A 24,218-nucleotide genomic window follows, 5' to 3' on the forward strand; every position below is an offset into this window, starting at 1 on the left:
AATGACAATCTTTATCAAAGTCTTACAAACAATAGAATAGAGGGAATGCATTCAAAATCATTCCATGATTCCAGTACTACCTTGATACCAAAGCAGGATAAAAACAATATAAGTACAAAAAAGTCTGGTTTGTTCCACATAAGTATTGACACTCTGACTTTCTTTTGACATCCATTAGCATGATAAATCATTCTCCACCTCCTCACTTTCAATCTGGAGGTGTCTTTAGATCTAAAATGAGTCTCTTACAGGCAACATATAGATTGGTCTTTTTTCTATATACATTATGACACCGTATGTCTTTTGACTGGAGCATTTAGTCCATTTGCATTCAAAGTAATTATTGATAGATTTATGTTTATTGCCATTTTGTTACTTGTTCTGTCATTGTTCTGGAGATTTTCTCTGATCCTTTCTTATCTTTCTTGCTTTTGGTCTTGCCTTTGCACTCAAAAAGTTCCCTTTAATATTTCTTATAAGACTGGTTTAGTGGTCATGAACTCCTTTCGTTTTTGTCTGAGAAACTCTTTATCTCTCCTTCTATTCTGAATGATAGCCTTGCTGGATAGAATATACTTGGCTGCAGATTTTTCCAATTCAGCACTTTAAATATATCATGCCACTCCCTTCTGGTTTGCCAAGTTTCTGTTGAGAAATCTCCAGTTAGCCTTAGGGGTTTAACCTTGTAAATTAAGGACTTCTTTTTTCTTGTTGCTTTTAAGAGTTTTCCTTTATCACTATATTTTTCAATGTAATTATATGTCTTGGTATTGGCCTGCTTTTGTTGGTTTTGATGGGATTTCTCTGTGCCACCTGGATCTTGATAGATGTTTCCTTCTTAAGATTAGGGAAGTTTTATGCTATTATTTCTTGAAATAAATTTTGTGCACCCTTTTATCTCTCTTCTGGGACTCCTATAATACGAATGTTACTATGTTTGATGGAGTCACTGAGTTCCCTAAGTCTAGTCTCTTGTTACACAATGCTTCTTTATCTCTTTTGTTCAGCTTCATTATTTTCCACTATCTTGCCTTCTAGGTCACTAATTTGTTCCTCTGCTTCTTCCAGCCTGCTATTCATTGCATAAAACCTGTTTCCAATTTTGCTTATTGCATTCTTCATCTCGGATTGATTTTTTAAACTCTTTTATCTCTGTGGTAAGGGTCTCACTGATGTCTTCTTTACTCAAGCCCCATGAGTATCCTTAGGATTGTTGCTTTAAATTCTCTGGCAGGCATGTTACTTATATCTGTTTCACTTAGATATCTGGCTTTGGTCTTATCTTGTTCTTTCATTAGGGATAAATTCCTCCATCTTGCCATTTGTCTAAGTCTGCCTTCTTCTCTGTGTTAGAAAAGCCAGTTATGTCTCCTGCTCCTGCAAGTAATGGCCTTATGAAGAAGAGGTCAAGTAGTGCCCAGAGCCTCACACTTCAGGGAGTGTCTCCAGCATGTGCTGCATGTGCTTTACGATAGTATTTTGACTGCTTTATCCTTCAGTCCAGTGGTCTGCAGAGGCTCTCCTTGCCTGCTGTGGGCAATGATTGGTTCCTGGCCTGAATGTGGCAAGTCTTAATTAGGTGTGCTCTGGTCTACTTCTGAAATGAGACCTGTCACCATCTCCACCAGAACTAAGGCCCTTAAGAACTCTGGTCAGGAGGTATGATGTGGACAGGGTTTTGTGCTGGTCTTCTTGGGGAGGGGCTCATTGTGCTGGGACTGAGGCAAACTTGACTGAGAAAGGCAGTCCTGCCAGAGTGCCAAGGGGTGGGGCTTAGTGTAACCAAGTAAAACTGCTAGTTTCAGTGCTGAGCTCCTTCCCTTAGGTGGCTCTATGCTTAGCAGATGAGTGGGGGAGGAGAATGGCACTAGCCAGCTCCCTTGTTTCTAGAGCATGTCTCTCTGAAGGCTGTCTCTCTAGGAAGCACTCCTAGAATAGTGAATAATCTCGCTGTTGTGTGCCCCAGGCGTTTTTCATACTGTCTGCCCCCAGGTAGAACACTTATTTTAATAACATATATCTACCCAAATATAATTTAAGAGTGTTTAGTATCACTTATTTGATGATGCTTCCCATGTAATTTAACATAACAAATAAGCCTAATTAGTTTGATTTCTCACAATATTTTTGAAATGTTCCAGGAGGTCTCTAGAGCACTTCAGTTAGATTGTGGTCAAAATATATCATTTTAGAATCTCATTTGGGGAAATATGTAAAAAAAATATTAAAAGGTTTGAACATTTGATTAAATTGAATCCCAGATCATTATGAAACACTATTTATCTATTTAACCAAAGTGACAATAGAAGATTTTTAAAGGCAAATATAAAAGGTTACATAGTTGTGAACAAAACTTGGATCTTTTAGTATTAAGAAGTTTCAGTTTTCTTGAATAATGAATGTTTTGATAAAGAGAAAACATAGGATTTTTGTTTTTTAGGCAGATTACATTAAAGGTAGAGAAAACTTTGTTTACCATTTCTTATTAAGAAATTAGAATCTGGGGTGCCTGGGTGGCTCAGTTGGTTAAGCGGCCGACTTCGGCCCAGGTCATGATCTCGCGGTCCGTGAGTTTGAGCCCCGCGTCGGGCTCTGTGCTGACAGCTCAGAGCCTGGAGCCTGTTTCAGATTCTGTCTCCCTCTCTCTGACCCTCCCCCGTTCATGCTTTGTCTCTGTCTCAAAAATAAATAAACGCTAAAAAAAAAATAAAAAAAAGAAATTAGAATCTAAGAAAACCTTGGTTTTTAACAGAGAAAAAACAAACTATAATTTTGCACCAGTGTGCTGTTGATATTAAAACTAATTTTAAATAAATTTATTCTAATCTTAGCCATTACCAACCATACATAAAATTAATTTTTTAAGGTTCTTTTTTTTATGAATGTTTTATAATTCTATATTTTACATTCAGATTTTATCCTAAATTTTTCCTCTTTAAGTAACCAGCCTCACTTTAGGGCAATTCTTTTCCTTAACAAAAATGTATTTAATTAATTAATTAATTAATTTATTTATTTATTTAATGTTTATTTTTTGAGAGAGAGAGAGCAGGGGAGGGGCAGAGAGAGAGGAAGGCACATAATCCAAAGTAGGCTCCAGGCTCTGAGCTGTCAACACAAAGCTCAACATATTGCTCAAACTCATGAACTGCAATATCATGACCTGAGCTGAAGTCAGATGACTGAGCCATCCAGGCACCCGTATTTTTTTTTTTAAGTTTATTTATTTTTAGAGAGAGCATGCATGTGCATGAGCCAGGGAAGGGCAGAGAGAGAGAGAGAGAGAGAAAGGGAGAGGGAGAGAGAGAAATCTGCACTGTCAGTGCAGAGCCAGACTCAGGGGCTCAAACACATGAACCATGAGATCATGACCTGATCTGAAATCAAGTCAGGCAATTAACTGACTGAGCCACCCAGGTGCCCCAATAAAAATGTATTTCTGTTTCTAAAATGTTTTCTTATCTTACTTTCCTTGTATTCAGAGTTGTTTCTCTTATTGTCTCTAGGAGTCTTAATTACATTTATTAGAATTCTTAATTAATTCTTCATTTTCTTGTGTCCAAACTAAATAGTAAGCAACTGTGAACTGTTATGCCAGAATTTTTAAATTGGCAAATTTATTAATACATTTCATAATTTAGAAACATGTGTTTCTTCATAGTACAATTTTCCAATAAAACACAAAACATGTTTTGCTAACCATTTCTTTATAAAAAGACAAAAGACAAAATTCTCAACACTCAGTGTTTATAACTTTATCTTTTTGGGAAATGACTTAAATATTTAATGAATTCAACCCAATTTATCATTTAATTTAGCAAAATTTTAAGGTTTCAGGTTACCAGAAATATTTTGGAGAAACTTTTAGAAGTTTATCTGAAAACTTTTTTTTTTAATTTTTTTTTAACGTTTATTTATTTTTGAGACAGAGAGAGACAGAGCATGAACGGGGGAGGGTCACAGAGAGAGGGAGACACAGAATCTGAAACAGGCTCCAGGCTCTGAGCTGTCGGCACAGAGCCCGACGCGAGGCTTGAACTCACGGACCGCGAGATCGTGACCTGAGCCGAAGTCGGACGCCCAACCGACCAAGCCACCCAGGCGCCCCAATCTGAAAACTTTTAATGTTATTTACATTTATTTATTTGTTCTTAAAAATTATGCTTAGATTACCCATAAAAACTTCAAGAGACCTCAAAGTCAGTCATCCTTTCAAGCAATTATTACTATTTTAAACAGTTTGTGACAGAGATAACTTATTTGACTTAAGTAAACACAGGCAGAATAAAAGTTTTAATTTTAATGTAATAACTTAAAGACATGTCTATTTTAATTAAAACCAACAACCTTAAATTAGCTTTAATAGTGAATATTTTCCCAGATAACATGAACTTGTAAAATATTTGGGTTAGTTTCTGTCTTTCTGTGAGTTTTAGAATGCCCAATCCTTACAAGTGCTTGTCTTCAAACCAACTAAACAGAGCTTTTTTACAAATTAATTTTTGCATTAGCATCTGGAGGTAGATAAAATATCTCACATTTACAGCAGACATGGACACATATACAAATATACAAACAAGAGGCAAGCAAACTCTTATAGCTTTTATTTTATTAATATTTGTGCAGAGTACATTATAGGCCCAATTTCCAAATGCCTGCTGCTGCTGCTGCTGGTTCTTCTTTTTCTTCTTCTTCTCCTCCTCCTCCTCCTCCACCTCCTCCTCCACCTCCTCCACCTCCTCCTCCACCTCCTCCACCTCCTCCTCCTCCTCTTCCTCCTCCTCCTCCTCCTCTTCCTCCTCCTCCTCCTCCTCCTCCTCCTCCTCCTCCTCCTCCTCCTCCTGCTGCTTCTTCTTCTTCTTCTTCTTCTTCTTCTTCTTCTTCTTCTTCTTCCTTTTAATGAAAAACTTTTCCTTAAAGTTTGCCTTCAAAGAACGGTTCATAGGTCCTAGAGAAGATAGAGGTAGAAGGGTTTACTGAGAAAGTATCCAAGTTTTCTCTAAGGTGGAGATTTGGAGCATATCTGCCTGTTATCAGAGAGATGCTAGAGTCTGGGCTTAACAGCCCTTTCAGCAGTTTCTATTTTTTAAAAGCAGTTTGTATTTTCCCCCTCCCCCCTTTTTTTTCTTTAGTCTCAAGTGGACTAAGTGCTGTGTTTACACTTCAACAATATGGTAAGATTTGTAACTTTAAAGGAACAGAGAAAGGAAGAAAGGATTTTTTTTCTAAATATAAGACAGTTGTGTTGCAGTATTTTGATCTTTTATAATATCCACAAACATTTTGAGAGTAATAGGTAAGATTTATAAAGATGGGTGGTGGGCTTTGAATTGATTTTAGAGTTGCATCTCCAGTTTTGTAGATACTTGTAAGACAAAGACAGTTGTTTTTAATTACCCCCCCCAAACTGGATTACAGCCTGAATATCAAGGGACTGACCCACAGTTTCAACTAAATTTGTTTCTTTATGTCAGGGAGATTTTTAACTAAAATGGGAATCAGAAGATTTATGCCTTTGTAAAATCTGTATAATGAATTTAACAAAAGCCTTCTTTCTGGGTACACAATTCAACCTTGGCTTCTATTACTCTCTGAATACTGACCTTTTGCAGTTCATATGTAGGAGAGGCTAAGAGAAATTTTGATCATGTTTCCTCTGTGAAGGGGGTTTTTCAGGGGGCAGTCTAAACTTCCTAATAATCATAATATAATCTTGGGCTGGAAGAACTCCCCTTAGCAGCTAGTCTAGGTCTCTGTGAATGAGGTTGTGAATAGCAATTAATCTCCAATTATTCTCTAAATTTGGTCAGATCTTTTGAAAGTGGAGGAAAAAGGGCTTTATAATTTAAAAGATCCTCTGCTGTTCAGGGGATATGAATTCTTTGTAGTGTCGGTGGGGTTTGGATACATCTGTGAAAGTTATTGCATAGAGATGCCTGAAGTTGCCAGAGCCTGATTAGAGAGCAAATTGAGCCATACTGCCTGTCTCAGGTGTTTTTGCTAAATTCAGTTTTGGCCTTCAGTATTTACAAGTGTAGCCTGGATATGTTGAACCTTAAGATTAGGCCACAGTGCTTTCTGAAAATCTTATAGGGAGAGGGAAGTTAAAACAGGCAGATGGAACTGGATTTTAAGAAGGGGAATTTTCAGTGGATGTGGACATTTATTTGTCTTAAGTCTAATATGTATTTTTTAGTTTATTTATTTTATTTTGAGAGAAACAGAGAGAGAAAAGGCAGAGAGAGAATCCCAAGCAGCCTCCACGCTGTCAGTGCAGAGCCCAACGTGGGGCTCAATCTCACGAATGGTGAGATCATGACCAGAGTCGAAATCAAGAGTCAGATGCTTAACTGACTGTGCTACCCAGTTTCCCCTGTCTTAAGTCTAATTTTATTCTTTTATCTTATAAAGGGAGTCCCTAAGGCTAGCTAGTATTCTAATAAGACAACTGAGAGATCTTTATAAAATCTTTTTTTTCAAATGTAGCCAATTTAAAGGATCCATTGTCTGGCCATTGTTGGCTATTTGTGAATAGTACCTATTAATAGTGACTCAAACCAATAAGCCTTTTAATGCTTTAACCAGAGATTGAAGAGGCATCCACAGAGGGCATAGATGAACCCCCATGATTCAAATGTTCATTCCCAAAATTAGTCTAAGAAAGTGTAGACCTTTTTTGCACAGGTGGTAAGGATAGTATAGTAAGTATAGTGTCTCCAGTCTTGCATGAAATCATGAGATACCTTCTTTTACAGACCTGCTCATCTGTGGCACTGGGCATGTGCTACTGGAATGCACTTTTTCCAGCAGTGATAAGCAATGAAGGTTGAGACAACAAAGGCCCCTTGTGGGCTGAGGCCTCTTACGACTTAGTCCCCTGAGAGTTTGCACGGCTGGACAAGGAGTGTGCTATCTGTAACTGTGTGTCTTGGATCCCCAGTCTATTTGGCCACCAAGGACACCCTGGTAAGTGTACCCTTTGAATAGCAGAGACCAGAGAGAATGTTCTCACTAGTCATAAAACTAAGCTGTTAGGACACAGAACAAGATGAAAGGAAAAACCTCACTCAGTTTTTCTTATATGCACATTAACAGCTTAGGCTAAGTCTTGCATCTCTTGGAGCCACACTAATATGTAGAAGGGATGTGCTTCAGGGATAGGGAGGTGTGTTGCTTTACAGTGTACCTTGTTGCACAGAAGTTTTCTTGAGGTTGGCAGGTGACCTAGTGTCAATTTAACATGTTCTGTGGCCAACTTATCCTAATATGGGACTCTTTGAGTTAGGTGGCAAACAGTCTAATAGCTTTTAAATGCTTCATCCAGGCCCACCAGTTTTGTAGCTTTGGCTTCCAAGATGTCCCTTAGCAATAGCCTTTACCTCATGTGTGCATTATCCCACAGCAAAGTTTGTCTAAACAGACAATGGTCTGATGAGAACTATGAACTCACCAGTCTGGAGTCTGGCTTGAACAACAGGCTTATAGAGCCTATACCTGAATTCTGCCCTATGGTAATTCCTTTTTATGACAAATGGCACAAAAGACAGAGAAAAAGAAAAACAAAGACCATCTCTGGGAGTAATGGGTCAGAAAACAAAAATTACTCTACCAAATTTTTACCAAGAGTCTCCAAGCCCAAGGAACTAGTTCCACATTATCTTCTCTTGCTAATCTAAATTCAGAGAGAGAAAGAAAGATTCCCACCACTCTTGCTCCATATAACTCTGCAGGCAGAGATTACAGGAGGCTGACCTGGTGGGAAATCTTTTCTTCTGTTGACTGTATGTCTGATGTCCCAGAATCTCTTAGTTGCAGCGTTGTCTAGGGCAAGTGTGTCAAGCATCCTGCTGACTATGCCAACTAAAGGGAAGGAAAAATTCTTCTCTACCCTCAATATCTTCCAAATGAACTCAGATTTAAATTTATATGAGACAGATTAACAGGAGAAAATAACTCAAAGTTTTATCACACGGGCATGGAGGCCCAACAATGAAATTGAGACCTAAAAATGATTAGGCTGGCTTAGTAAATTAGTATAAAGTAGCAAGGTTTTTTTTTATACATACTTTTTGGCTCTAAATTTCCCATCTCTGATGATGATAAGGATGTCTCTTTACCTCCTGGTACAGGTGTGGTACCTTTCACATGGGAAATTTCTTTCCTAATTTCAGGTGCACACGGGTCTGATTGTGTTTGCATGGGCTGTCTTTTAAGTAACTTATATTTAAAATAATCAGTATGCCAAAATGCCACATTTTGGGACAGACTGCCATTGGCCCCTACAGCAGTTTTGGTAGCAATGAAGTTGGTATTTTGACCCCTATTACATTCCTATATCTGTTTATCAATTGGTTCAAAATTCAGAAGGATGGAATGTCAATAATTATCACTTGTGAGCCATAATATAAGGCAGTAATGATCATAGCATTTTCAAGTTAGGTGGAAGTGAAGAGGACAAAAGAATAAAGGACTTGTGGTAGAAAGAAGTAAGTGTTGGTGTAAGAAGGAAGGGGATAGACTGTTCTGGTTGCCATAATAAGGATGCGATATTCACAGTCTAGCTGCTATAAGAGAGGTGTAAAATTAATTTCAACACAATGAGCTAAACGCTAAACATTATTATAAAGAATCTTTCAAAGAATGGGAGAGGCTAATGATTTTGCTCCAGAAGTGTGTGAGAAGATCCAGGAGGAGGACGGTAGGATAATCTTGGAAGGTTTTACAGAGGTGGTATATTCCAAAAGTTGATGGTCCTGTGTGTCAGCAGCATCTCCCATATCAAACCCTGCAGCCCCTTGGGGAGCAGCAAGAGATGATACTGAAAAAGAAGGCAAAAGAGAGTGGTAAAGAATTTGCATTAGGTGTTAGAGGCAAGAGCCCCCTGGAGTTTGTTTCACTGTACAGATTTATACATTACAGCACAGTAGATATATCAGCCATGACACTGTTTCCCCCAGGGCCAGGAGCAAACACACCATTTGAAACATGCCATGACCTTAGCTGGCAAGAGTTCTTTAGAGAGGAAGAGAGGCTGCCTTCCTATTTGGTTCTAAATGTGGTAAGAATTTCTCCATTAACTGAGGCTTTTCTTGGAGGTGCCTGCTCATTTTTCCTCTCAGTGGGTTCTTGCTGCTGGTGCCAGGAAAAGCTTTGGAAATGAGCGCAGTATCCATTGGGAGGCTGCAGTGAACATGCCCATTTTGCTCCATGGGATGGTGGCAGGTATTAGGAGTGGGGAATTTGCTTTCCAACTTCAGAACTCACCACAATAGGCTTCCATTTTCCCTTTCTAGTGTTTTCTTAGCTGTCTCCATCTCATAGCTTATTTAGAGGGCAAGATTGCTGAGAGTCTTTGAGTACTAACAAAAGCTCTTCCTCTGGAATGTTGGATCTGGAATTGATATTAAAAACCTTCAAACTTGGTGATTATCCTTAAGCATCTTTCAGGGGGAACATAGAGGGTGGAACAAGACCCTTGAGCTCTGCTCCATGTCACTTTTCCAGTGACCACCTTATTTAGGAGACCACTCCCCAGATTCCTTATCCTGCTCCCCACCCTAGTACTCATCCTTTACCAATAGATTCTGTAATTTATTTATGTTGTTTACTGTTTCTCTATCACCTGAATATAAATTACCAGAGGGCAGAGATTTTCCTTTTTTGTTCACAGCTGTATCCCTGGTGCCCAGAACACTGTCTGGCACATAGGAGAAACTCAATTAGTATTTGTTATATTTGTTTCATTTTGTATGGCAGTCCAGATAGGAAGTACAGCAGACACTGTCCACACACCCCACATCCCCTCAGCCCTTACTCCTCCCAAGAATACAAGCCTGACCTCCAACTGTGAGCATTTTGCATCTTTTTGCTTAAGGGATTTCTTTTGGCCTTCAGAGCCCATTCAGCTCTACAGTACCTGACAGGCCAAAAGAATAGAGAATTAGCACTCTCTTGGAGGAGCCCACAATTAATGGCTGATTGATGGAGTTCATGGATTAAAACTCCAGCTTTCTCCCCCTTTGGTAGGTATAACTCTAAGTTCCATGTTCTACATTATCCCCTAGAGTTACTCAGTGCAGGTAAGCTATAGTTGCCAACAGTGCGACTCACTTCAAACACCTATCTTGTATTAGCTGTCTTCCCTTCCCTGGTTCACTTTCCATCCTTCATTCCCCATTTGTATTTTCTGGGATCACTTCCCAAGAAAACCATTTTCACTCAAATTCTTGTTTCAAGGGCTATTCCTAGGGGAACTCAAACTAAGATATGAAGCATTCAATAAGTGCTCAAATTAATTAATGATTATATTATTATACTACCTTTTATGCCTATTGGAGTAGGCAGCAAACTAGTGGGCTGTGGATGAGTTTTACCTGAAGATGTGTGTTGCTGGGTGGCAATATTTGAATGCCTTTATACATGACATGTACTAGACAACCACCTGGTATAGGCATTCATGTAAAATCTTTTGGGTCTGGAGAGTGTCTTCTGAGAGGCAGCACATGGCAATGAGAAGCACAATTTAAAATATGTTATAATCACACACTGGAATATTATTTAGCAATGAATAGAAATGAAATATAAATATATGGCAAAACTTGGACAAACCTTGAAGACATTATACTAAATGAAAGAAGCCAGTCACAGAAAATCATATATTATATGATTTCATTTATATGAAATATGTAGAATAAGGAAATCTATAGAGACAGAAAGTAGGTTAGTTGTTGCCTAGGCTTTTTGGAGGGTGGGGGATCTGGGGGTTTGTTGACTAAGGGGGGGCTGGGATTTCTTTTTGGGGTAATGAAAATGTTCTAAAGATTGTGGTGATGGATGGGCAACTATGATTATGTTAAAATCCATTGAATTGCATATTTCACGTGGATAAATTTGAAGCATGTGAATTATATCTCAGTAAAGCTGTTTGAAAAAAGGGCTTTGATATCTGGCAAATTTGGAATCAAGTTCTTACTATGGAATATGCTTGCCATGCATGAGCCAAATGAGCTGTGCTGGTAAATGGTTAGTGGGAGAAAAGAAGGATGAGTCTTCTGTGTCTGGTTTCTTAGGAAATGGTGAATAGGGTTCAAATGAAGAGAGAGAAGTAAGGGAGAGAGCAAAGTACAGCAATGAATAATAATAGTAAAAACTTCCCCTTATGGAGTGCTTGCTATGTACCAGGTCCTATACTAGGCATTTTGGCTTCATTATCTTTTATTCTACAATTCTTCATGGTAGTCATTATTATCTCAATTTTGCAAAAGAAGAAACCAAGGCCCATAAAGACTAAATGATTAACCCATGATCACCTAGCTAGTGAGTCCAGACATAGAATCAAAAACCTAAGTCTGTCTTCATCCAGAAACTCCATGCTTCCCGTTACTAACTATATAGTAATTACAGTAAATACTTGGATAGGACTTCTGTGTGTCAGGCACAGTTCTAAGCTCTGTGTATATGTTAGCTCATTTAAACTATACTGAGGGAATGCCAGGTGAAAAAAAATTGAAGTGTGTTAGGGCCAGATTGATAAAGAGAGATTTGAAACATATATTTTTTTTAAAGTTCTCTAAGTTTCCTAAAATTGGAAAATCAGATAATTCCAATATTTCTGTGTGAATTAGAGTTTTTTGGCAGAATATTATTAGAATTATTTTGCTTTTGAAAATAACTGGTATGGCTAAGGAAAATCGAAATATTAGGCTGTTTGTAAATTATTGAAGTTAGTCAAGAAACCATTTTGCAATTTGTATGAACTTTACCTTGTATTTAAAGGGAAGTCATTAAATGTTTATGAATGTGGGACTGCCATGATATCTTCTAGAAATGTGAATTTCTGTTCTGTGGGAATAATAAATTGGAAGGAATACTAAAGAATAAATGTAGGAATATGGCTGCTGAGGTATTAGTACAACATTTCTAGAGAGATTTGAGAGAGTGTGTTATAGAGCCAGGGTGCTGGCAGTGAACGTGGAAAATAAGGGCAGGATTATAAGGGGTGGTGTAAAGGAAGAAGTAGTAAAAGGACTTGTTGAGGAGAGGCTGAAGAGAGAAGGGTATCAAAGGCAGCTTAAAAGTTTAGAGCCTGGGAAACTGTATTATTATCCATCCCCCACCAAACGACCCTGAGAAGGGATAGCTTAACATGTTAACTTAGCATTTTGTTATTTCCTAAGGGGTGGAGAAATTGACAAACTTAATTCTTCTGAACTCTACTTTTAAAGCAAACATGCTTTGGAGGCATGTGCAGTGTCCTAGTCTGTAGCCATGAGAGAGCTGTGCTGTGGTTCTTTTATCCAGGGCATTCTTAGAAAATGTTTTGTATAGTTAGAACATTCAAGGAATGATAGATCCATTTCAGGAGCTAAGTTCCCTGGTGTCCAAATCATAATCCACTTGATATGCTTTTTTATTTTTTTAATTTAAATTTAATTCCAGTACAGTTAACATACAGTGTTATATTAGTTTCAGTTGTACGTATAAAGTGATTCAACACTTCCCCAAATATCACCCAGTACTCATCTCAAGTGCACTCCTTACTCCCCATCACCTGTTTCACTCATCCCCCCACCCACCTCCCCTCTGGTAACCCTCACTCTATTCTCTGTAGTTAAGAGTCTGTTTCTTTGAGAGCCTGGGTGGCTCAGTCTATTAAGCGTCTGACTTTGGCTCAGGTCATGGTCTCATGGTTTGTGGGTTTGAGCCCCATGTCGGGCTCTGTGCTGACAGCTAAAAGCCTGGGGTCTGCTTTGGATTCTGTGTCTCCCTCTCTGTCTGCCCCTCTCCTGCTCCCTCTGTGTCTGTCTGTCTGTCTCTCTCTCTCTCAAAAATAAATAAACATGAAAGTTACAAAAAAAAAGAGTCTGTTTCTTGGTTTGCCTCTCTCTCTCTCTTTATTCCCCTTGTTTGTTTTGTTTCTTAAATTCCACATGAGTGAAATCATATGGTATTTGTCTTTAACTAACTTATTTCACCTAACAGTATACTCTCTAGGTGTATCCATGTCTTTGCAAATAGCAAGGTTTCTTTCTTTTTTATGGGTAATATTCCCATATACATATATATATATATATATATATACATATATATATATATATATATATATATATACATACACATATATGTACATACATACACACACATATATATACATACATACATACATACATATATACATACACACATATGTACATATATATATACACATACACATACACACACACCAAAATCTTCTTTATCCCTTCATCAATGAGTAGACACAGGTTATTTCCATAATTTAGCTGTTGTAGAGAATGGTGCTATAAACATTGGGGTGCATGTATTCTTTGAATTAGTATTTTTATATTCTTTTGGTAAATATCTAGTTCTGCAAGCACCGACTCATAGGGTAGTTATATTTTTAACTTTCTGAGGAACTCCATACTGTTTTCTACAGTGGCTGCTTCCCAGTTTGCATTCCTACAAACAGTGCATGAGGGTTCCTTTTTTCCCCCCACATCCTCAATAGCTCTTCTTGTTTCTTGTATTTTTTATTTTAGCTTTCTGAAAGTGGTGCTGAAGAATAGTCATTGTGAAATTTCTAGAAACACATGTTCACTTTACTTCTTAGAAAGGGGAGGAATTAGTTACCTTTGCAAGTTCTCTAACTCTCTGGGGATGAAGAGGAAAAGATAAGCGATTACTTTTATTTGTTTCTGCTTAAAGCAAAATGAGTTTGAGTTTGTCTAGTTGCCTTTGACTATTCACTATCCTAGGCCCTTTTTAGAAGCAATGTGCTATCTCTTTATTTTTTCTCTTCCTAAGGATTTAACACAAGTCCCAAGCCCCATTACTTCTTCTTATCCTTTTAGCAAACAAATTATTTTCTCCTTTTCCTTCTTGTCAACTATAATCGACAAGAAAGTATGAATTTCAACAAAATTTCCCAGAGTGGTTGATGACCTTGCATTTTCTTACTTTTAAAAAAGAACTTCCCCCTAGTTTCAGTGCAATTTTTGTGATATTTGTAATTTTATGATGTTGAATTGGGTGCTATGTCATATAAATTGCAAATCTTCCAGAAAGGAGAAAGAGGAGTCCCACTCAGGAATTTACAATCAGATGAAAGGGAAAGCCTCTAGAAAAAAAGAATAGGAAATATATTTACATGAAAATAATTAGTTTTGGAAATGAGAAGACAGAGGCAATAACTCGTTTAGATGGAAAAGGAAGAATAAAATAAAATAAATGTTTTCTGTCTCCCAAAACATCGGGTCTCCAAGTTGCCCAGTATGAATTCCCTCCTTAGGTATAAACACTTATCTACTTCTTTGATATAAGTTGAAAAGTAGCAATTGCTCCCTCCCATGCTTACTCTGGCATTGTGCCAGATATCTCCATCCTATTCATATCTGACAATACTGAAAATTTTGGGGTTGATTACTATGGTGACCCAGATTCCTTGAAGTGAGGATACAAATAGTTCAAGTTATGACCATGGGTGTGTGTATATGAAGTATAGAAGTCACTAAAACTGAAGGGTCAAGAAATGGATAGGCTGTTGGATGGGTCATCCATGATGACACTGGGATTTGTAAAGACTGAGCCAGTCTTTAATACGTGGAAAGTTATGTAAAAAATAAGTTGCTAATAGTGATGATGAAGAAGAGGTGGTTTTATGAGACTAGGAAGTTGATGGCATGAATTGTTAAATGAGGGAAGAGAAAATTAGGGTTTTTGAGATTTCTTTGTAGGGATTGGCTCATCCAATTGTTGGAGCTGGCAAGTCTGAAATCTATAGGGCAGGCTGGTAAGCTGGAAACTCAGGCAGGAATTGATGTTCCAGTCTTGAGACAGAATTTCTTCTCCATAAAAACCTCAGTTTTGTATTTCTACAGAATATTTTTTAAAGACATTAAAGAAAACCCAAGTAAATGGGAAGATATCTTGTGTTCATGGATTGGAAGACTTAATATTGTTAAATGTCCATACCACCCAGAGTGATATAAAGATTCAATGAAGTCTATATAAAATGACCAGTGGCATTTTTGTACAAAAATAGAGAAAACAATCCTAAAATTAATATGGAACCATAAAGGATACCAAATAGCCAAAACAATCTTGAGAAAGAAGAACAAAGTTGGAGACATCATACATTATGGTTTCAACTCATATTACAAAGCTACAGTTATCCAAACAAGATGGTATTGGCCTAAAGAGAGACATACAGGGGCACCTAGGTAGTTCAGTTGGTTGAGCGTCTGACTTCTGCTCAGGTCATGATCCCGTGGTTTGTGAGTTTGAGCCCCACCTCGGACTCGACACTGTCAGCGCAGAGCCCACTTCACATCCTCTGTCCTCCTCTCTCTCTTCACCTCCCCCACTGCATGAACACACACACACACACACACACTCCCTCTCAAAATAAACAAACATCAACAAAACACACAGGCAAACAGACCAATGGAACAGAATAGAGACCCCAGAAACAAACCCACATACATATGATGAACTGATCTTTGACAAGGGTGCAAAGACTATGTAATGCGGAAAGGATAGTCTGTTCAACAAATGGTGTTGGAGAAAATGGATCACCACATGGAAAAAAATAAAATTGAACCCTTATCTTACACCATACACAAAATCCAACTCAAAATGGATTAAAGATTTGATTGTAAGACCTCAAACTGAAATTGTCAAACACCCATAAGGAACTGTAAGGGATAGATTCATGAAATTGGTCTTAACAATGATTTCTTGAATATGATACCAAAAATATAGGCAACAAAAGAGTAAATAGACAAGTGGGGCTACATCAAGCCAAATTTCTTTGCAACAAAGGAAATAACTAACAGAATGAAAAGGAAACCTATATAGAATGTGAGAAAATAATGCAAATATGTGATAAGACGCTAATATCCAAAAACTATAAGGAATTCCTATAACTCAATGGAAGGAAGGAAGGAAGGAAGGAAGGAAGGAAGGAAGGAAGGAAGGAAAGAAGAAGGAAAGAAGGAAGGAGGATAAAGAAAAGAAGGGAAAGGAACTCCAAATAGCTTGATTAAAAAATGGGCAAAGAAGATGCCTAGGTGACTCTGTTGGTTGAGCATCCAACTTCAGCTCAGGTCATGATTTCATAGTTCATGAGTTCGAGCCCCACCATGGGCTGGCTGCTGTCAGCACACAGTCTGCTTCAGATCCTCCATTCCTGTCTCTCTCTGCCCTTCCCCTGCTAATGCTGTCTCTCTCAAAAACGAATAAACATTTTTTTTTAAAAATGGGCAAAGAACTTGATTAGACATTTCTCTATAGAACCATAACAATTATATGTAAAGTTGCTCAACATTAGTAATCCTCAGGGAAATGCAAATCAAAATCACAATGAAAAACCATCTCATACCTATTAGGATGGCCACTTTCAAAAACAAAAATAAAAATAAAAATAGAAGATAAGAAATGTTAGTGAGGATGTGGAGAGATTGGAATGCTAATACATTATTGGTGGGAATGTAAAAATGATGTAGGTTTTATGGAAAACACTATAGGGATTCTGCACACACACACACACACACACACACACACAAAAGGAATGGAAATACCATATGATCCAGCTGTCACATTTTGGGGTATTTATTCAAAAGATTTGAAAACAGAATCTTGAAGAGATATTTGTACTCCTGTGGTTATTATAGCATTATTCAAAAGAACCATAATGTGGAAACAACCTAAATATCCATCAATGGATGAAGGAAATCAGAAAATATGATTTATACATACAAAGGAATATCACACAGGCTTAAAAAATATTGTTATGTGCAACAACATAAATGAACCTTGAGAACACTGTGCTAAGTATAATTAGCCAGTCACAGATGGAAAAATACTGCATAATTCCACTTAGATGAGGTATCAAAAATAGTCCAGGTATGAAAGGCTGGTTTAATATCTGAAAATCAATCAAGGTAATCCACCATATCATTAAGCTAATGAACAAAAATTATATCAGTTGATGCAGAAAAAGCATTTGCAGAAATCCAACAATCATACATGAAAAAAACAAAACCCTTTCAGCAAATTAGTAATAGAGAAGACCTCCTCAAATTGATAAACAGAATTTACAAAAAAAAAAAAAATCAATCCCTAACCTCATACTTTATGGTGCATGAGTGAAGGCTTTCACACATGGATCTACACATGTGATAAAATTGCAGTGAGCTGAATAAATACAAATATATATCTCTATATAGATATATTCACAAGTGAGTGCATGAAAAACTAATAAAATCTAAATAAAACAGATTCTATTAATATCAATATTGTGGTTGTGATATGGTACCATAGTTATGCAAGATGTTGCCATTAGAGGAGACTGGGTGAAGAGTATATGGTATCTTTCTATATCCATTTCTTATAACTTTATTTGAATAAAATATCAAAAATGAAAAAAAGGTTAGGTACAATTAAACAATATTATGAATAAGAATGACACAAAACATTGGAAGTTAAATACATCAGAAATTAAAAATGTGAGATTCTATAATCAACTTATATGATCATAAACTTGAAAACTTAGATAAAACAAGCAACTCCCTATAAAAATATAACATTTAAACTTACTAAACAGAGAACTTGAATAAATATAATCACTAAAGAATCTGAGTCAGTTGCCAAAGATTCACTTCTACATGAGCACAAAACACTAGGTTAAACTAATTTAATGGAGGAATTCTACTAAATATTCAAGGAACATAGAATTTTAATTTGTAGATTTTCCAGTTATTAGAAAATGAAGAAATGCTCAATTATTTTTTTGAGGCTAATATAATAAAAATAGACATGGGCATTTTAAGAAAGGAAAATTTCTGGCTAATCTCAGTAGTTAACACAAACAAAAGATCCTAAATAAGATATTATCAATAGTATTCCAATAATTATAAAAATATTACCAATAAGATTTCATTTAGTATGTTTGCATTTTAATGTCTTAAAATATGCAATACAACCAAGTTAGGATTAACTCAAGCACAAAAGTGTAACTAGTTTAGAGAAAGACAAATACCATATGATTTCACTCATAAGTGGAATTTAAGGAACAAAACAAATAAAGAAAAAATTAGACAAGCCAAAAAAGAGACTCTTAACCATAGAGAACAAACAAATGGTTACCAGAGGGGAGGTGGGTGTGGGGATGGGTGAAATAGGTGGTGGAGATTAAAGAGTACACTGTGATAAGTACTGAGTAATGTATAGAATTATTGAATCACAATATTGTACACCTGAAACTAATATAACACTGTATGCTAATTATACTGGAATTAAAAAGAAAGTGTAACTAGTAAATTGAATAAGTGGGACTCATGGGGTATAATCAGAAAACAACTTTGATTCCCCTATTGCCACTTTAAGTCTACTCTGTGGGATTAGATCTTCTTTTGTTGTGATCAAAGCTCAGGCAGTTCCATGACACTTGAGCATTTTGGTTATGTTTTGTCACAGAAGAGTCTCAGTTTAATTAAAATATCAATCATAATTAAAGCTTCAATATTTCTTTAAAGTTATATCTTCCTCCATTTCATCTTAGGCATACTGTGGGCTAGGCAGCAGAAGTAAGGAAGGAGATGTGGCCAGTATCTTCTTAACTTTCTCCATAGAGTACTTCTAACCCTTTTCCTCCATATTGCTTATGAGGTTTTGTGATCCCTCTGGAATTGCACCAGAGGAGGGGATAGGTGAGAAGAGGAAGAAAAATAAGTTTTTTCTTGATTAATACTTCCATGAACCAGTATCAGCATTGCCTGAATCTAGCTCATGTTTAAAACCAATTTGTGGGGCGCCTGGGTGGCGCAGTCGGTTAAGCGTCTGACTTCAGCCAGGTCACGATCTCGCGGACCGTGAGTTCGAGCCCCGCGTCAGGCTCTGGGCTGATGGCTCGGAGCCTGGAGCCTGTTTCCGATTCTGTGTCTCCCTCTCTCTCTGCCCCTCCCCCATTCATGCTCTGTCTCTCTCTGTCCCAAAAATAAATAAAAAAAAAACAAAAACAAAAACGTTAAAACCAATTTGTTTTCGGGGTGCCTGAGAGGCTCAGTTGGTTAAATATTTGACTCTTGATTTTGGTCCAGGTCATGATCTCATGATTCATGGGACTGAGCCTTAATGTAGTGGACTTGTGGTGACAGTGTGGAGCCTGCTTGGGATTCTCTCTCTTCTCTCTCTCTGCCCCCCCCAACTCATGCTCTCTCTCTCTCTCAAAATAAATAAATGAACATTAAAGAAAACAATTTGTTTTATTATGGAATATTTTTATGGCCTTTTCTGAGACCTTTCTGTCCCTCCTATTTCTCAGGCAGAGTTGACAACCAATATACTGTGTCTCCTGGGATCTGGGTGGCGCATATCAAACCTTCAAGTGCTTCCAGTGAAGCTCCATTCCTTAGGCCTAAGGTAAATGTAAGCCCTTCTCCCAAGACCTTTCACTGAGAGAGCTTTAGATACACAGAATGCCTACAGCTTTCTTCCAATTTCTCTCCTAATTTCCAAACCTTTTCTTGTCTTCTCCAGCTTCTTTCAGTTTTGGAAATTGGTGGTCAGCTAAGGTCACAAAACCAGTTTGAAATTACCTCCCTTACAAGACCAGCATGGTGGTCTCACACCTCCTATTGGAATGTGTTGTTTATTGTCTTTGGGCTTCAGCCAACATTGAGACTGAAATAGTTTCATTTTAAAATCCTGTTTCACAAGGTTGGCTTACTGTTAGGAAAATTCATTCATGTAATTCAATACAATAAACAAATAAAGGACAAAAATGTATTTTATCTCAATAGAAGAAGAATTATTTGACAGAATTCAGTATATGTTTATGACTTAGAAATCTCTTACAGACTAACAATACAAAAGTATTACTTAACCTGATTAAGGGTACCTGGGTGGCTCTGTTGGTTAAGTATCCAACTCTTATTTCAGCTAAGGTCATGATCTCACAGTTGTGAGATTAAGCCCTGTGTCGGGCTCTGGGCTGGGTATGGAGCCTGTTTAAAATTCTCTCCTTCTCCCTCTGCCCCTCCCCCTTTGTGCTTGCAATCTATCTAAAAAAAATAGTGTTTATAAAAAAAAAACTTGCATAGTAAACATCATAGCAGCCTTATTTTAAAAAATAAGGATCAAGGCAAGGATACCATTGGTTTTACTTCATTTCAACATTCACTGGAAATTCTGTCCAGTATGGTAGACAAGAATTAAAAAATTAGAATAAAATGTATTAGAAAAGTAAAGCAAGGGATTCAACTAACACTATCTATGGAATATGCAATTGTCTATAGAGAAGATCCAAGAAAAACTATAGAAAATTATTAGAAGTTATAAGAAAATTCAGCAAATTAACAAAAGATAAGATTAATATGTGAAACTCATATGTGGAATGTAAGAATCAAAACATACAAACATGGGGGAAAAAAAAAGAGAGGAAAGGCAATAAACAGACTCTTAACTATAGAGAACAAACTGACAGTTACCAAAAGGAGGAGATGGGTTAAATAGGTGATGGGGATTAAGGGGTGTGCTTCTTGTGATGAGCACCAGGATTTGTATGTAAGTGTTGAATCACTAAATTCTACACTTGAAACTAATATTATACTGAATATTAACTAACTGGAATTTAAATTAAAAAGCGGGAAAAAGTTAAATATGTGAAAATCTATTGTATTTCATCAGTAAAAAAAAAATTAGAAAATGTAATTTTTGAAAGGTGCCATTTTCAACAGCAGTTTAAAAAGATACCCACTAATAGATCTAACAAAAGATATGTACAGTCTTAATGGAGAAAAAGTAGAAACTGTTATTACAAGACTAAAGAAAACTCAAGGAAATGATGAGAAGTACCATGTTTATGGAGAAGATTCAATGATCATAAATATTCCAATTGTCCCAAAATGAATTTAAGAATTTAAAACAATCACAATCAAAAGGCATCTATGGGAATAATAAACCTAAATTCTGGGGTGGGGGAAATGGGAAAAGGAATATTTAGGAAGTTCCATTCTTTTATAATATTTTATTTCATAAACTAGATAGTTGATACACAGGTATTCATTATATTATTTTCTTTTTTGTATTTTTGAAATATTAAGTTTAGGAAAAGAGTGCTGAGTATACTACTTCAGCATTGTACTGATACCCATAAGCCAGTCTCACAAAGTAGCTGCTATTTCAGTATAGATTTTTATCTATATGTGTTTGCACAGTGGATTCTCTATCCCTTACACCTTTGTGACTTGAAACAGATAATCTATTCTTCTAAACCCTCAGTTTCCGTATCTATAAAATGTGGTTGTCATAAGCAATTCAAAAACTAAAAAATTTAAATAAGAAGAGAAAGCATACTCTCGGTAAACTTTATTTATCTGTAAGGGAAGTTTGCCAATCTGTTTTAGATGGTGAAGCATCTGAGAATCATAGTGCTCTTTGAGAAACACCATGAAATTCTGACATATATTACTCAATCTTATGAACTAGGAGCAGTTTTACTCAAAGTAAATTTGGCCTATGATTGAAATATATAACCACAATCACATGTGCAAATAAAACATTTCTGAATTACTCCACTAGTCTGCATTTGCTGCCACTTTAATAATAATGTCACTTGCTATCATTTCCAGCAGTCAGTGTGAGAAGAATTTATTGATGGAATTATAAGATTGAAAAGTTCCCATTTTTTAGTCTAACTTTCCCCCCTGTGAATTGAAGAAGGAGCACCAATATTGGAGTTTAGTTGAAAAACCCTCAATTAGTCTGGTGGGGAAAAAAATTCCTGGGGTGCAAAGCAAATAGCACATTGAAGAGAAACTCCTAGTGGCTCTACTCAGAAGAATGAAACATCTTTAAACAGTCCTTAATCAATATGATGAATCTTTATTTAAAAAGTTTCTGGCCTATTGGTGAGAACTTCTGTATTTTCAAGTACTAGGTAAAACTTTCCTTCACTTAGGAAAAAGAAATGCTGTTTTAAAATCCAAATCAGAAACTGTTTGGAATACATAATGTCCTGTGAACTAAGTTTGAAATGGCATATCCACAAGGCACATTCAGATAGTTGTATCAAGCAGGAATCAGAAAAACTTCTCTGATTTTGGGCATTCTTGGGAATGCCCAAGCATTCTAGATTTTGTTGTGTACATATTATAATTAATTTACAAAGATCCTTGTAAATAAAGCCTTGCTCGTGCCTAGACTTTCCCATTATGATTTGAATCTACTATTTAAAGAAAATAGACATTCTCATTCACCTTTCCTCCATAGACTGATACCCTATTAAGACAAGATCAGATAGTCCTCTTTCTCAAGGTTGTTCAGGAAGTTATTGATTAATAAATTCAACAGTATTTACTGAGGCCTTACTAGGTTAAATCACTGTTCTGGATACTGAATATGCAGCAGGAAACAGAATAAAGTTGATTAGTGGATATGTATTTTGATGCTAGTGGTGTTATGAAAAGGAAATTAATCAGTGCATTAGAATAGAAGTATGGGTGATGGCATTTAAGGTAGAGTGATCAGGGAAGACCTCAATGTAGAGGATATATTTGAGCAGAGACCTAAATGAAGAGAGAGAGTGAGTCATGTGAAGATATTAGGGAAGATAGTTCCTGAGAGAGGAAAGAATGTCAAGTGCAAAGGTCCTGAGGTAGGAATATATTTGCTGTGCTAGAGGAAGAGCAGGAGGTCAGTGTGTGGTTTGAGTTTGGTTAAAAAGAGAGCTAGTGGTAGGAAATGAGGCCAGAGAAATAGCTAAAGGCCACAAAGTGAAGGGCTCAGTAGACCACAATAAAGACTAGGTTTTATTCTAAAAGTCATGGGAAACCACTGGAAAGTTTTGAACATAGTAATGACATATTTTTTGAGGGTCATTCTAAAAACTCTAGCAGAATGCACTATAGAGAGATAAGAGTGAAAAGTAGAAAACAAGGTTGGAAGCTACTGTAGTAATCCAAAATATGAGAGATCATGGTGGCTGGGACCTGGAGTACTGGTGGAAGTGGTGGGATGAGTGAGAGTAGAATCTATAGGATTGGCTAATAGATTAAATGTAGTTTGTAAGAGAGGGAATAAAAGATGACTAAAACTTTCATGACTTGAGCAAATGTATGAATAATGGTGCCTGTCTTAATCTGTTTGGGCTGCTATAACAGAATACCCTAGACTGGTGGCCTATAAATAACAAAAATTTATTTTTCATAGTTCTAGAAGCTGGGAAGTCTGAGATCAAGGCACTGGCAGATTCAGTGTTTGTTTTTCAAATTCCAAACAATAGTGATGGCCCATTTCTTATTTCATAGGTAGCTGTCTTCTTGCTATGTCCTCACATGACAGAAGGGGTGAAGGATATTCCCAGGGTCTCTTTTATAAGGGTACCAATTTCATTCATGAAGGTTCCACTCTCATCCCTTCATTACCTCCCAGAGGTCCCACCTTCTGATACCATAACACTGGGGGTTAAGATTTCAATACATGAATTTGGGAAACAGATACAAACATTGAGTTTATAGAAGTCCCATTTCTTGAGTTGGGAAACATGTGCTGAGATGGTAAACACTGGAGAAGGAGCAAGAAGGGGGTGAATCTAGGGTTCATTTTTGGACATGTTAATTTTGAGATATTTAATAGAAATCCAAGAATGAGTAAGAGATAGAAGGCTGGAATTCAGGGGAGGTTGGAGCTGGAGACATTAAATTGTATTTAAAGCAAAATGAAATAATTTAGAGAGTGTAGATAGAGAAGAGAAGGTGTATGAGGACTGACATGTGGGCGTTATGATACATAGACATATGGAACAAGAAGATAGTAAAGGAGACTCAGAAGAGGCAGCCATCAAGGGAACCTAAACCAGTTCCTGGAAGCCAAGTGAAGAAAGTGTTTCATGAGGGAGAGAATGATCAACTTTGACAAATGATGCTAAGAGCTCAAGGAATATAAAAATGAGGATTGGATTTAAATGTGGAGGTGACTTAAAGAGGCAGATTTCAATAGAGTGTTGATGACAAAAATCATGTTGTAGTGGATTCAAGGAACAGTTGGAAGGAAAGAAGTGAAGTTTGTATAGGCAACATTTTCAAAGACTTTGGCTATTAAAATGGAGTAATGAAGTTTTGAAAATATTGGAACAAGGGAGTGTTTTTAGTGATTGGATCTATTACAGCTTACTTGTGTGCTAATGAAAATGATAGCAAAATAGATGCTGCAGGAGAAAA

The 24,218-nt window shown here is 36.8% G+C and overlaps 1 protein-coding gene across 2 annotated transcripts in view; it reads left to right on the forward strand.

Annotated features, from left to right (window-relative positions):
* Positions 1–24,218, forward strand: part of LOC109256384 (uncharacterized) — a 411,502-nt gene that overhangs the window by 295,332 nt on the left and 91,952 nt on the right. For both annotated transcript variants that reach the window (XM_053891767.1, XM_019431608.2), the window contains exon 3: positions 6,756–6,966. The gene's annotated coding sequence lies outside the window, so the exon portion shown is untranslated. The remainder of the gene's footprint in view (positions 1–6,755; positions 6,967–24,218) is intronic.

The sequence above is a fragment of the Panthera pardus genome, unplaced genomic scaffold, assembly GCF_024362965.1.
Source record: "Panthera pardus isolate Hobbes unplaced genomic scaffold, ASM2436296v1 HiC_scaffold_27, whole genome shotgun sequence".
Lineage (NCBI taxonomy): Eukaryota > Metazoa > Chordata > Mammalia > Carnivora > Felidae > Panthera > Panthera pardus.